Below are 15112 nucleotides of genomic sequence, written 5' to 3'. Positions count from 1 at the left end.
TATGTTGGTGGCTCTCCTAGGATGTCTCAGAAATCAGTGGCAAAATTGGAGTGTGGATTTCGGTGGGTTTTTAAAAACTATGTTCTCAATTTGTTTCCTCATTGGTAATGTTGCAAGGTTATGTTGAGGACTGAAAATAAGATAGGGAAGGGGGCCCACCCAGTACCTGCATCATAGCCAGGCCTTACAAAAGATGGACATTATCCTTATCACGACTTCAAAGTCGAAGCTGGAATTTAGGATCGTCCCTATGTGACTGCAGAGAGGTGGTGCTTCAGTTTGCCTGGTTTCCAGTTCATTGTTCTTTCTTTCCTACTCTTGGTCAGACTATTGTCAAAGCATCCCTTGGCCCGGTTTATTGCTACTTCTTGCAAAAGTTTCATGTTCTGGAAGAAATGTTAGCATTAGAAATATGTTTCTGCTGGTACACCCTTATAGACTTGTGGATATATTTAGGGCCACTCATGAAATCCTGTCCCTAAGACAAGCTGACTAAAAACAACTGAAGACATCTCAGGCTCAAATCACATATAGAATATGGGGACATAGTAGTACTTCTCTGTCAGGGTTACTGCAGGACGCAGGGAGGAGATATAAGGTGCTTGGGCTTGCAGGTAACGTCTGTAAAGTACACACAAGCCAGCCCGGAATGCCTTGGATTGACCCCGTGGGCAGCTACCCCTCCAGTGCTGGTTCTGTGGCCTCTGACTCTTCTTCAGGTCTTTTTTGTGCCCATTTTAGAACCATGTCTGAACATGCCGACCAGCGGGAGGATGCTCTTTGTGTTAGCAAAATCCGCTCTAATCCCGGATGTCCTATAAAGTTGAGCAGTTTGTGGAGGGGAGACAGAGGGCACACCTTTAGGACTAATGTGTTTTTCCTTGGCAGAAGTCCAGGGTGAGCCTCTGTCTTTGCCAAAGGAACACCACCTCAGGGCCTGTGACTAGGATGTTCTAAGTGGCTGGGTCGGTCTTGGGAGTGGGAGCCAGGAGCCTCCTCCTCTCCGTTGGATGCGCGCTCAGACTTGCTCCATGATGTGTTTGGCAAGTTGCCAAAACTCTTGTGTCTGTCTCTCTGCTTCCTCGTCTGTAAAATGGGCTTAATAACACCCAGGGAAGGAAGGACTTGCAGGTGTTGTATGGATTCATAAATTCACCCTCAGAAAGAGCTTTGAAGATGTGAAACTATCTCTAGAGGTTTGGAGGTGTTGTAAACATGCTGGACTGGAGGCCTCGGCACCTTGCATCTCTGGGTTGCCTTGCAGCAGCTGGGCGGTCAGAGGTGTCAGATTGGGCTTCAGGTGGCTCTTCCCTCACTTCCGAACAAGTTTTAATGTTCTCCAAAGACCTCTCTGCCTCTCTGTCTTAGCTTAGACATGGGGACTTGTGTTGGAGTTCGCGTTTGTTTTTTTCTGCATATGAGAGGAAGGATGTGTGTGTGTGTGTGTGTGTGTGTGTGTGAGAGAGAGAGAGAGTCAGTCAACCCATAATTTGTAGGTAAGTCTTACTGAAAGTGAGATGAAAGAATTTCAAGACTTAAACAGCAGGGGGAGGGGCACTCACTTTTTTTTATTTTCCTCCAGGAGTTAAGTTTAGCCACTAGACCCTTCCCAGAAGTGTGGGAGCTCAACAGCAATATCAATTAGTTCCTTCCACGTTTAATTGGAAAGACTTGTTGCAACCTGGGCGATCATTCTTTTTGGCTTTCTTTTCCATTATTTTCCCACACTTCAGATTCATTTGGAACAGGTTTGCAGCCTTCCTCAGGTGGAAACCTGTTTTCAGTTATGGGCTCCCCTGACCTCACTGGGAGGGTGAGAAGAGAGGTGCGGGGATGGGGGCGAGGTCCCCAGGCCAGCAGCAAGAGCATCATCTGGGCGCTTGTTAAAATGTTGGTTCTTGGGCCCCACCCTAGACCGACTGAACCTGTCTGTCTTTTACCAAGATCACCAGACAATTCATATACATCGCGGTTTAAGAAGCACCAGAACATTTTAAATCGTGTGTTTTTTTCAGATAGGAGTCAGGGGGTTGGGGCCGTTTGTGGAGACGTTTACATGGATGCGGGTGCTGTTCCACGCTTCTGTCTGCCGAGGTGCCTACGTTGTCACTCCCCTTGACTTCTGGCTTCCTTTGCGTGCTGTCCTTGACTTGTGCTAGAAAGCTGTGAAGTGTGACCGAAGCTCGCGGGTGAGTTAATGTTTCCTGTTCCACATCACACCCTTAAGATGTCGCGGTGTCTGAAAGTAAAAGATGCTCAGCACCCAAATCGCGGGGTGATGGCAAGACTGCCTTGGAACGCTGGGCTGGGTGGTTTGGAAATCTCACAGGAACGCAGCTCCTAAAATGATGAAATAGGAAACCGAGGCCACGTCAGGAGGGGATGAGATTATGACTCGCCTCCTGAGCTGTCCAGATGGAGGGGGTCCCTCGGCAGCATGGGGTCAGCGGGGGTGCTAATCATAGGTGGGTCAGCACTGGTCTGTTTTTGTACACGAGAATTATGGTAGGTGGTGATGGTTTTAAGAGTAAGTCTGCCATTCTGGGAGAGGGTTTGGGCAGTGGCTTGGTGACATCATCCCACTTGGATGAGAGAAGAGTCGAGCCAGCCTTTCTTTGGGCAGGAGGTCCTGAGACCAGCAGCCTCTATATTTGTAGTGTGAGCCATTCATTATGCAGGTGTCTCTGTCCTGAGCTGGTTGGGGACCAACGTTTGCATATTGCGGTTGTCCTAAAATAGGATGCACTGTAATTTATTGTCATGCATTGGGGAGATGGCCCTCAAACAATTTATGCTTCTCTGAGAAAATGTCAAATTGTATAAATTCAAGATTATTTAGGAAACACACGCAATTTTGGTGGTCTTATTGAATAAAAAGATAACTAGATTGCCCTAGCATCGAGAAAATATTGAAACCATGTGTAGCTTTATTCTTTTTTCTGAAATTATGAACAGGGCATAAATTTACCTGAGGGTAGAGGATGGCGTCGCCTAGCTAAATTCACCTCTAATGTGTTTAATTTTTTTATCCTGGTGTCAAAATGGAGGAAAATAATATTCATTCACTTTCTCTTATAGTTTCATTCTTCCTCCTTTGCTCATTCTTACTTGGTTTTTCCCAAAGAATGTGTTTCTCAGTTCTCCTCTTCAGGAAACACCTAACTTTGGGAGTGATGGTGACAAATTTGCCTTTGGTATCTCTGTCCCTTGCAGACTGCTATATTCCTAGTCTCATCTCCAGGGCTATCCTGGGGTGAGGCTTTGTGGCGTACTAACACCGCAGAGCTTGAGAGGAATGTAAAAGTACTCGTAGTGCTGTGATTTCATTCAGTGGGCCTGGGGCTGACCAGACGCTAGTTAAGACAGGCGGTGGGAACTCAGATGCTTCAGGTCAGACAGGAAAACTACTTTATTCATAGTACTTTTTTTGTAAGAGACGAAGTCTCACTTACCATGCCCAGGCTGGCCTTAAACTCCTGGGCTCAAGTGATCCTCCTGCATCAGCCTCCCAAGTAGCTGGGATTACAGGCGTACCCCATTGTGCCCAGCTTTATTCATAGTAGATTTTGCTCATTCCCTACTTTTCTGATCAACCACCACCTCAGGTAGAGTCTAGTTTTGCATACATATATGCAAATGTGTATATATAGATATGTATGTGCAGTGCATGTATGTATGTGTATATATGTATATGTATATATGTAGGCTTGTGTGCCTATCTGTATGTGTTTATGTTTTAATGTCAGTATGTTTATATGTATGCACAGAGGGGTTTTTCCAACATTTTAAGGGGTGCCATGATAGCAACCGTTGGGATACACATTTTCATCTGCTACATAGATGAGGGCACCTAAGCTCAGAGAAGTGAAGTGACTACTGCAGCGTCCTGGCGGTGTTAGAAGTCATGCCTCCTCTTGGTCCTTACTTGCTTTAACAAGAATTTCATCACCTTCCACCTCACCCTTTATGCAGCTACACGATTACTTGTCAAATCCTAGATATACACAATTACTCCACACCCCCATTTTTGTCATATCTTTATACAGTTGGAATATAATATACCTCATATTTTTTTTTCTAAAATTGCTTTAGAGTTAAAATTGCTTTAAGGTTTTTGTTACTTATTTTTACCTAGCATTTTTCATAAAAGAAGACTTTAGAATTTGGCCATAAATGGAAAACTAGTATGAAGGTGTACCATAATGGAATGAACACCGTAAAAATAAATACCTAGCTATTAAAGTGTGTGTGTGAGTGAGTGTGTGTGTGTACTCATCCATTTGCTACCTAAAATCATCCCATGTACCACTCATGGTACTTGCAGTGCACTTTGGGGAATGCTGAGTTAGACCAGAAACCTCCAAATCTGTTTGCAAATGATGTGGTGAATTGAGAGACCAATCTCTGAATGACATTGCCCTTGGCACTCTGCTGGTTGAGATGACAGATGTTCATGGAGATCCAGTTTCTCTCTTACCTGTCAAGAGCAGGTGTTAGATACAGCCTTGAGTAAGACCAGCCCAGTTTCACCTGGGGCCTATAACCTATGTAAATATCTACTTATGGTTTTTTTTCTTTACAGTTCTACAAAGGTCCAAAGATACACTTTGGAATATTGTTTTCCATTTTGTTCTTCTTATGTGCCTCTAACTTCTGATTCTTAAATTCTTAAAATACATAACCTCTTAAAAATATATAACTGGCAGGGTGTGGTGGCTCACTCCTACAATCTTTGCACTTTCGGAGGCCGAGGCTGGAGGATTGCTTGAGGACAGGAGTTCGAGACTGGCCTGAGCAAGAGCGAGGCCCATCTCTACAAAAAATAGAAAAATTAGCTGGGCGTGGTGGCGTGTGCCTGTAGTCCCAGCTACTTGGGAGACCATAGGAAGATCGCTTGAGCCCAGGAGTTGGAGGTTGCAGTAAGCTATGATGCCGCCACTGCACTCTAGCCTGGGTAACAGAATGAGACCCTGTCTCAAAAAAAAACAAACAAAAAAAAACAAACCACAAAATAATAAAAAAAAATAACTGAATTGATGCTTTCTTAATTCCTCACAGTGCTGTTGGCTGTAACTGGAGAAAATATTCAGATTGTGTTGCCCCAAATTAATCTCTTGGTTCAGAGTTTATGTCCTACCCTTGGATTTCCGGTAACTGACAGCAGTGTTTGGATCTGAGGTGAGCAGAATGAAATATTTTGGTTCTGACAGTTACTAGTTTCTTTCACTGTTAGCTCTTTTGAGTAAAACAGAAAATCCAACCCTTTTATCACTTCAAAATAATTATAGAAAAAAAGAACCAGCATTGAATTAGTGTATTATGGAAAACAAAAGAAAGGAACAAATTGTTGTTTTCTGCCCTTGTTATTTGAACCCAGCTCCCCAAAATGAACAGTATATTTAAGTTACGGAGCCCATGAGGGAAAATCCCAGAAAAATTCTGCTTAGCCTTTTTTCCTGTGCAGGAAAATATGCAAATGGGCTTTCTGGGGACGTTCTGTCACACCCATGTAAAGGTTCTGTGGGGGTCCATGCATCTTACTGAGTTGAGCCTCCTGCCAGCTTGGACGGTTTGATTGTTTTTGCTAATAGAGACAGATTTTGTCATTAGAGATACCCAAGTGTGATGCTGCCTTCGTTCTTTTTGAGTGTATGGTCATAGAAATCCCTTTGGCTTTAGGTGCAATTCAGTGGAGAAGCACACACACACACACACACACACACACTGCACAAGCACACAGAATTTGACTGTGGAATTGGCAAGGAATAAGTGAGCCAAATTTGGCCTGTAGAAATTAACACTGGCAACTTCGTGAGTAAAAATTACATGAAAAGCGCTCATGAGGGAAGGAAGAAGGAAAAAAAAAAAAAAAAACTAGGATAACAGTGCAACAGACCACATTTCCTATCCACAGTCTGTCTTCTCGGGGGTGTTTGTCTAAACAGCATTGCCAGTTTTTCTAAACAGTACTGCTGATGTCCTCGATCTGTAATATGAAGTGAATCGGCGATGCGGACCAAATGCTCGTTGGGTTGAGAGTTCCTTTATTTGGCCAAATTAAACCCAACAGCCTCAGCTCTGTCCAAACTTGTGCTAGTCCAGGGCCAGCTAAGATGCCTGTCCCCATTTGTAGATCTGCAGAGAAAAATAAAATGATGCATTAACTGTTTCCCATCCTTTTGGTTGAAAGGAATTTAGCTCTATATAAAACATAATCAATTTTTTGTCTCCCAAAAGCTGGAAATGTAATACTTTGAGATTGTCTCAGATGTGAAAAAAAAAAAAAAATCACAAGAAGCTCCATGTGGTTTTAAGAAAGATACGTTCTGATATTAAAAGCTTGTGTGGATGGTCTATTATTTCCCTCTGCCATCCTTAGCATCTGCTGAAGAAGATAGTCCAGAAGCACAGTGCTCATTTTTAGGAGGACAACTTGGAATGGTTTATGGTTTTGGTTTTGGTGCCGGGTCTTACACGTCTTAGTCCACAAGCTCAAATACAGAGATAATTGGAAGTCTAAAATCAATAACGATGGAACGTAGCCAATGTGAAACAGATGCCGGAATAAACCATCTGTAAATTCCATGGTGGGTGAGGTTGGGGCTCAGAACGTTTATTTGCATCCCGTGGACGACTGGGCTGAGCCCTGAGGATGCTGCACGTCGGTACCGTTTGACCCTAAGGCACTCTGCTCCCCATCTCCACCTGTTGTCTGACATGTCTTTGCAGAACTGCTCTGAGCATTTTGTAAGGACTCCGCTGGCGTTTTGCATATACCAGGAATCTAGTGTATAAGGTTGGGCTTTTGCTTTTATCAGATACTGACTTGTCCCACTCCAGGGTGCCCTCTATTCAGCAGTCTGAGTCATCTGTTCAAAATGCAAATGCAATCATGTCTCACTCACCTGTTCACCAAGCTGAGGTCCTTTCACCAACCTCCCACTACCCTCATGAGAAAGACAAAATTCTGTAACAGGCTCAAGACAGCCTTCTTTTCCCTCTATGCTCTCCTCTCCCCACCTTTTTTCCTACTGTAGCCACCCAGGTTATCCTGCTTCGCTTCCGAGTGCCTCAGGGCCTTTGCATATGTAGTTCATTCTGCCTGGAATATGCCTCCTTCTCCTCTTCACCTACTCCTACCCATCCTTCAGCTCTCAGCCTAGTTGTCACCTCCTTGGGAACCCTTCCTGACTATCTCAACACTCCTCTTATATTTTCATCTGGCCCCATATAACTTGCATTTGTGGCATTCATTTCTATATATTTTACACATATCTTTGTTTCTATTTTGATTACTATCTGTTTTCTCCCTAATTCCAAAAGGCAAGAATATAACTTTCTAGGCACTGTTGTATTCTGGTCTCTAAGTACAATGCTTGGCACAAAGTAGAAAATTGGTAAATATTTCTTCGCAAATGGTGATAGTAGTGGGTCTATCACTCCTGTGATGAAAGATGCTGAAGTCTCAGCTTTCTGTTATCTTGAGCCCCTTTGAAGTCCTATTTTAAAACCAAACCAAATGGTTTACTTACAAACCGAGTGGTTGCTCTTTAAGTGGTTTGTTTTTATCAGTTTTTTAAAGTGGCCTTTATGTTATAGGGCTGAGGTTCTTTTTGAGGGGTGATTATGTGTTTTGTGGTGTTAAGGGCAGTTTGTGGTCTTGACTATTTTATAATGAAAGACCCGAACATCAGATACTAAAGGCTGTAATAGAAAAACAGAACAGCTAATTCTTGAGTTGTGTTCTGCTTACACTTACTCTTCCTAATAATGAGTCTGCCTGTCTCAGTCTCTCTTTCTCTGTTCCCTTGGTGTTACGGGGCCATTTGTGTCCCTATACCCTTGCACGAGCCACTTAAATCTCGCAGTCACGGTGTCCTTCTCTGTGAAATGAGAGAGTTGGATTCCATGCTATCTACGTTCCCTCCTGGCTCTAACATTCTAGGTTTTATTTGTGTAAATATTGGCTTGCACATCAAAGACCCTGGTTCAAAAAACCTGTTTTTATGTCTACATCTTATAAAGCCTCCATGGTTTCATGAAATGTATTTTGCTATCAACAGGAGTGAAAATTATAATCATAATTTATAGACCGAAAAATTATCATACTGAAAGATACAGTTGTTTGTTTTTTTAATCACTGGGATCCTCATTTCTTTTTCATAGGACTTTCAATAGGTAATCTGGAGAGGATATCAAGGATTCTCTGAACAAACCAGTTTGGGCTGTACTTGTTTTGTTTCATTGAGAATATCTCAGAACCCCTGATACAGCCCTGTGCCTTGTGAATTTCCAAGGGGTGGGTTATTGTATACTTCAGTACAGATCCCCTTTCCTTCTTTTGAATACGTGTGTGTGTGTGTGTGTATGTGTGTTTTGGGGGTGGGGTTCTAATACAGATGACTCTTAAGATATGAATGGGAACTTAATCTTATACTTCCAAGTACCTGGATTTTTCATAGGGTATGATTACAGATACTTTGGGTGTGCCTTTTCAATTTTTTTTAAACAAACAACAGTAACAAAACGCCCGGGAAATGTATAATAGTATTCTGAATGAGAACATGGTAATGGATTATTAAATGAAGCCAGATGCAGGATTTGAAAACTAACCCCCAAAGCTATGAGATTCTGCTGATCCATCAGTGAGTGCTATTTAAAAATTTAAGGGCCTGATCTAAGTTATTTTTATTTTGTTTGCTCTGTGATTGTCTTATTATTCATTACCCATGGCGTTATCATCAGCACATCCCGCCTGTACAGGGAAGGCTCAAGAGAGGTATCCCTCTCCCCTTGTCCCTTGCCTTTAGCAGCCTGGGGCATGTTTAGAAGACTCCAAGAGCTATGTCAGAATATTCCTCAGACCAGAGGCACTTCCCTGCATTTGTTCCCCACTTTTGATAATTGGAAGCAAGACCTAGACCTTACCCCGTAAGTCTTCGACTTGGCGGATGAGTTTGTTAGTACGGAGGCTAAAGGCTGGGGATACTACACTACACTGCTGTGTGGGGTGCAGAAGTGCCCCAGGTCTGGGCTGTGCACCCATGGCTGGGATTTTCCTGGCCTTCCACTGCCAGAGGCTGGGGCCCAGGTGGATGCCGACCATGTGCTTTCTGATGCAGAGGGCACAGAGCTGGGTACAGGGGCAAAGGACGGTGGCCTTGTTGAACTTGTGCATTGGAAACCTCATGCGGTGGGTTGTTTATAACAGCTGGCCAAAATGCAGAGCCTGGAAACAGGAAATCCCCATCCCGTTCTACTGACAGTCTCAGGGAGGCGATTGGAAGTTGTTTCAGAACTGCATCTGTGAAATCGTTAACCTGATGTTAAACGATTTGAATGGCTAGCAGGACTGGGAGTCGAGTCCTCTCTGTGGCTTTTCTTTGCCCTTGGTGGCCAGCATTCCCGTGGGTGGCCTTAGCATGCAGCTCCGCACAAAGCTGCCACAGCCCAAGAGGGGACGTATCGATGGCGTCGAAGATTTCCTTTCTACCCTGCGTCTTGCTCGCCTGCCTCTAATTTCTGCTCTCATCTTTGGCTCCTTCCCTTAATTGCATATCTGTTTATTTCACAAGGATTGAATGTTTATTGCTCAGGAAAATGAGAAAGAAAAAAATAGTACGTATAGGTAATGAGGGAAAAAAGATATAAAAATTGTTACTGGTAACATTTTGTGGTATTTCCTTCCATTGTTTTTTTCTAGGCATGTAAGCGCACACACCCATATATATTTTTTTAAATGAGGTCATACTGTACATGCTGTTTGGTAGTTTGTCTTTGTCCCTTCAGATATATTGTGGAACTTATGCTGATTTGTGTCAAAAACCAAAATAGACGGATGGAGATACGGTAAAGCAAGGGAGTGAGATTATTAATTGGTGGAATCTAAGATGCAGATAAGGGTGTTCCCTATATTGTCCTTTCGACTTGTCTGGATGTTCGAACATTTTTCTAATGAAATGTTGGGGGGCGGAATTCCAGTGGGGGATGAGAAGGAAAATTGAACAAGTAGTAAAAGTACTCCTTTTGTATGCATATATATATTTGTGCGGGTGTGTGTATGCATGACACACATGCATGTGACATCTTGCCATATTGTTCATGTAGATGGTACCATCCTTTTGAATGGCAGCTCAGCATTGCGTCATATGGATGAAGTGTCATTTATTTAGCAAGTTTTTTATTGATTGGGTATTTAGGTTATTTGTGTTTGTGTGTGTGTGTGTTTGTGTTTTAATTGGCTGAATAGCTAGTTGGCTTATTGTTGGTTTTGTTAGCTTGTTTGTTCGTCCCCTCCCTCCATCTCCATGTGTTTTCAAAAGATAGAGTCCTGTGCACGACTTGGGGCAGTCATTCCTATACATCAGGAGACAAAGCACCTATTGAAACTCCTGCTTTTGTTTTTTACGCTTACTACGTATGTGCACAGGTGGCACATTAATTCTCCAGCCGGTTAGCCTATATTAAGCAGGACAATATTTTTAATTAGACAAACATATTCAACATCAAATGTGTTTATTCTCGCTTGCCTATTTTCTTCTTAAATTGACAAGCAGTGTGAGTGGTTGTCGGGGGTACCCTATAAGAAGGTGGAAGAGAGGCGGGGGTCATCATATGGTGGAGTTCGCCAGGTGTGAAGGAGGAGCCCAGTCTCGTTTGGGACCACAGCCTCTATGGGGGACCTATCTTTTCTTTCCGTGTCTTTTGTTTCTGCTTACCCAAAGAGAGGATTTGGTTGCATCATCTTGAAGTATTCAGAGCGGCGCATCCCTCTTGGTTAACATTTACTTCAAAGGATAGTTGGGCTTTCTTGTGCCTCATTTGTGGTTGCCTTTGGCTTTATGTTTCAGGCCTTGGTCTAGCCCACTGTGGCCAGAATGCTGTGTTGTTTTCATCTCCTTGACAGAGTCATAGCACTGAGATCAAGGCCGAAAAGCCTTGGGGCCCCTTTGATCAGAATGTGCCCCTGAATACGACAGATACCTCAGTCCTAGAAATCTGTCCTTCACCCCAGCCCATGATGTCTTTGCAGAAGGTAGTTTGGGAGGTGGCTACTTTGAGGCCTTGTGGAGTTCCAGGCAGGGCATCTGAGACTGAGAGACATGGGATAACTTGCCCAAGGGTGCCCAGATACAGGGACCAAGTCTAGGCGTCCCCCTGCTACCTCAACCTCCTGGTGAAGGTCCCAAGGATTTTGAATAGAATGCCAAACAGGAGGAAGAGCTATTTGTCCAAGGAACGGGTAGTGCCTGCTCTGTTTAGAAGCACTTCTACTTTTAATAGTAATAACGATATTCCTTATCATTTTTGAGGCTTTTGGGCGCTACATATCAGTCACATTGATGGGCACTGTAACGTTCATTATCTCACTTGATGTCTCCACCTCTCAGTGGGTGGGATGAGCATTGGGAATCCCACTCCCCACACCCCAGATTATTGATGAAGAAATTGGGGCTTATAGAGATTAAGTGACTTGCCTGGGGTCAGAGTTCTAAGTGGCCGAGGCTGGATTGGAATTCAAGTTTCCCTCATTCAGAAGCTGGTGGTGCTTGTTTGTTCTGCCACACTGGAGGACGACTTAATTGATGCCACTATATTTATAGGTCATTCTCTGTAAGAGGCCTCGCCTGGCACCTGCCAGCATCAAGTGGTCAGAAAATAAGGTAGAAAGACCATTCAACCTTAGCGTAATTCCACAACAGGCTTATTTATTCTGGAGAGGGAACTGGTACAGACACATAAGGAAGAAATGAATGGAGCAAGGGGGTTACAGATTTGTAGACCTGCCTCCTCGGTATTGTGTGATGCCAAAGTGTACCCATGGATACTTACATTTGTGAATTTAAAAATTATTTTACATCCTGTCGTACCCCTCAAAGAGTGGATTGATTCTTCTACATCTTTGCACACAACTAACCTTGGAGCCCCTAAATCAAGGCCTAATAACCTGCATCTCTCGGAGACAATGGCTTGTCTGCTACACGTATGAAGCCAGACATGATAAGGCATACCTCTGGTCAGCTTCCAACATGAGCGCTAGGTGAGAAAATAGAGAAACACCAGTCATTCTTAAAGAAAAGCCATATAAAAATGTTCTGGGGAAAAGATATTTATTTATTGCTTTCTTATGCAAAGGACAAAAATATGATGTATCTTTCAACTTTGTCATGGAACAAAGCATATTCCAGTTGAAGTCCTGATTATTCCATGAGACAGCCCTCAGATATATCAGAAACACAGAATCGATGTTCGGGGGTATTTCTTAAAGATGTATTAAAGCAGCGTTTGACATTTGTTTCATAATTCCTTTGGGAGGACATGGGAAATATTGATCCAGTTTGTGCGGCAATTTTAAAAACACATGGATGCCCCTTTTTATTACCTAAGCACAAGGACACAACTTTTGGTGAATGAAGAAGGCAGAGTCTTTTGTAATTACATTTGCATCAGGAAAGATAAGCTACATCTTAAAGCACACCATAATTTCTTGGAATAGAAAAAATTTTGAAACAAAACTAATAATTCACCTGAAATCTATAAATGCTATAATCAGCTCTGATACAGAAACAGATTTTTTTTTTTTTTACCTTTTAAAAAAATTGTGGGCAGTTAATTCAGTAAAAAATATCAAAAGATCAATAATCTCTCAAATCTTTACAGTCTAATTATTTGCTTTTTTGAGATGGAAAATAACTTAGGTACAATTTAGTGAGCATGTGTTTCTTTACAGTACCTTATTGTGTTTTTTCCCAAACTCTGAGTGTTTAAGTCCTGATATTGGCCATATTTTACAGGTAAGGGAGCCTGGAACTTGGAGAGAGAAAATAGCTTGCCAGGCCACACTGCTTTTAAAGAGAGGAACTGAGGCTTGAACCCAGGCCATCTCACCCCACTGCTGGGCTATATTGCTTTTACTTCGAGGTGTTTTGTTTTAAATGTTCTCACTGTTCATTTCGGAAGAGCCTGAGATCTCTTTCTTTCAAGGTAAGTGATTGAGACTCAGGCTTCTCTTCATTCAAAATCTAGAGGAGCCTTAGTGTGACCGTACAGCCATGGACAGATTTACCTGCCAAAGGGGACACGAAGGCTGCAGTGTGAGCCCATTCACTCACTCACTCACTCGTTCATTCGCTGGTGCATTTCTTCGCTCAACAAATACGTCAGTGCTGGTTACATTCCAGGCTCCATGTCACGCACTGAGCATGCAGACAGAACCGCTTCCTGATCACGTGGCACTCGCATTGTGGAAGGGGAGGCAGAATTCAAACAATACACGATGTGTCTCGTGGTGGTAAGTGGTATGGAGGAAATAAATCAGGGCAAAGCAATGGAAAGTGTGAGTGAGGAATGCGCTATTTTTACTTAAGGACTTTAAGGAAGAAAAGGATGGTGAGTCTTAAGGGGACCACGAGGCTCTCTGAGAGGGAAGAGCATTCCTGAAGGAGAACAGCAAGTACAACGGCCCTGCGCTGAGAGCCTCCCCACCAAAAAGAGACCCCTGTCATTCATATCACTCTGCAGTTGCATATTCCTTCCTCATTGGACTGTTAGACATCTCCGGGGAATGTCAGCGTTGATCTGTATTAAATGATGAAATGCCAAATAACCTAAAACATGGCATTTCTGGTTCCAAAGATTCAGTAAACGTAGAATGTAGCCCAAAAAGATTTGTTCATTGATTCTGCCTCTAAGATACATCTTTTTCTAGCCAACTTCGTGGTTTATTTTTAGTGGACTGTAGTGTCATCCTAGTGATTAGAAACCAGGCTCTCCATATTTGACTGTGGAATGATTATGATAGGCTGAGAATCTGGTCTCCCCTCTCCCCCGCCTCTAGTTACCCATTCAGAGCAAACGGGAAGGATTGCCTTTATGCTCTGAAAATGAGTAACTCTTGCTTCATGGAAGAGCAAAATATCCTTCAACTGTTTTACTATCTCATCTAAAAGGTTCCACTTTGATCAATAAAACGTTATCATATGCTCTGTTCTTAAAATTTGCTTTGCAACACCATTGCAAGTTATTGGTATCAACCCATTGGGAATTATATTTTCTTGAAGGAAAGAATTCTGAAATGCATTTCTTGCTGGACAGGCCTAGCACTATGTATATTTAAAAACCTTGTGACTGTGTGCAGGGTAGTTGGCTCTGTGCAAGCCTGATTAGCTGGTTTTCAACTTGCTTGCGTTTCTTAAAAATTATTATTTTTTTAAATCATCCTTTCTAGCAAAGGGGAGTATAAAGGCACTAGAAACCCACTCACAGCATTTTATTTCTGATATCCCTCAACACAGAATAAACAATTAAACTGATTTGAGTTTGAATTGTCTCTGAAATATTTCCTTTATGGTTGGCAGCCCGATGCAAAAATTTCCGCCTGTTGCAAATTAAAAGTCTTCAAGTTGCAAACCCCCCCTGAAGAATGGTTTTGATGATAGGGATGTTGTCAGGCCCTTAACTGAGCGGCACACTGGTGGGAGCCTCCAGAGTAACTTTAATGTAGTTGTAGGGAAGGGAGTCTTGCAGCAACGAGGATCCCCGCTTGACTCCTCTCTTCCCTGATGAGGAAGAAAAGGACAGTGATCAAGCAGAAGGTCTCAAAGGAGGCCTTAAATCACCGGGTAACATGAAGACTGGGATGTACACAGGCTGCCAGGGAAGCGGGCACAAAGCTCCTGAATTATAGAGAGATGGGTGTTTCTTGTACAACATCCAGATGAGTGAGGATCTTTTCCTTGTGGATTAAACAGGACCCAAGTGCACTAGGCTAATAGGAAATGCTGAAATGGAGATTTTTTTTTTTTTTGGTCCCTATTTTAGTGCTGTTTATGATCTGCCAGCAGGAATATTTCACGGCATCAAAGACATGGCCAGAAAGCAAAAAGATGTATATACACACACGCACACACACACACACAGAGTTCTGTATCTCACAACCCTGATACCACATATGGCCTTTCCGAAGGGAGTATTGTATGTTGTTTAGTCTTGGAACTTCTTTTAAAGATAGGATGTCATTTACAATCCTCAGGCCATATGTTTACTCAGACTTAAGAAACATGGACTAATCTTTTTCTATTTTGAGGAGTAATAAATTGAAAAGATAATTACA

The 15112-nt window shown here is 42.7% G+C and overlaps 1 protein-coding gene across 2 annotated transcripts in view; it reads left to right on the top strand.

The window, feature by feature from the left end:
• FOXP1 (forkhead box P1) overlaps positions 1 to 15112 on the top strand; it is a 566277-nt gene that overhangs the window by 146669 nt on the left and 404496 nt on the right. Inside the window, exon 4 of one of the 2 annotated variants that reach the window (XM_069476044.1) lies at positions 5059 to 5178. The exons of the other annotated variant lie outside the window; for it this stretch is intronic. The gene's annotated coding sequence lies outside the window, so the exon portion shown is untranslated. The remainder of the gene's footprint in view (positions 1 to 5058; positions 5179 to 15112) is intronic. 2 annotated transcript variants of the gene reach the window in all.

Source organism: Eulemur rufifrons, chromosome 7 (genome assembly GCF_041146395.1).
Source record: "Eulemur rufifrons isolate Redbay chromosome 7, OSU_ERuf_1, whole genome shotgun sequence".
NCBI classification, from domain to species: Eukaryota; Metazoa; Chordata; class Mammalia; order Primates; family Lemuridae; genus Eulemur; species Eulemur rufifrons.
Note: the sequence above shows the minus strand (reverse complement) of the source record. Positions and strands in the feature narration are given on the sequence as shown.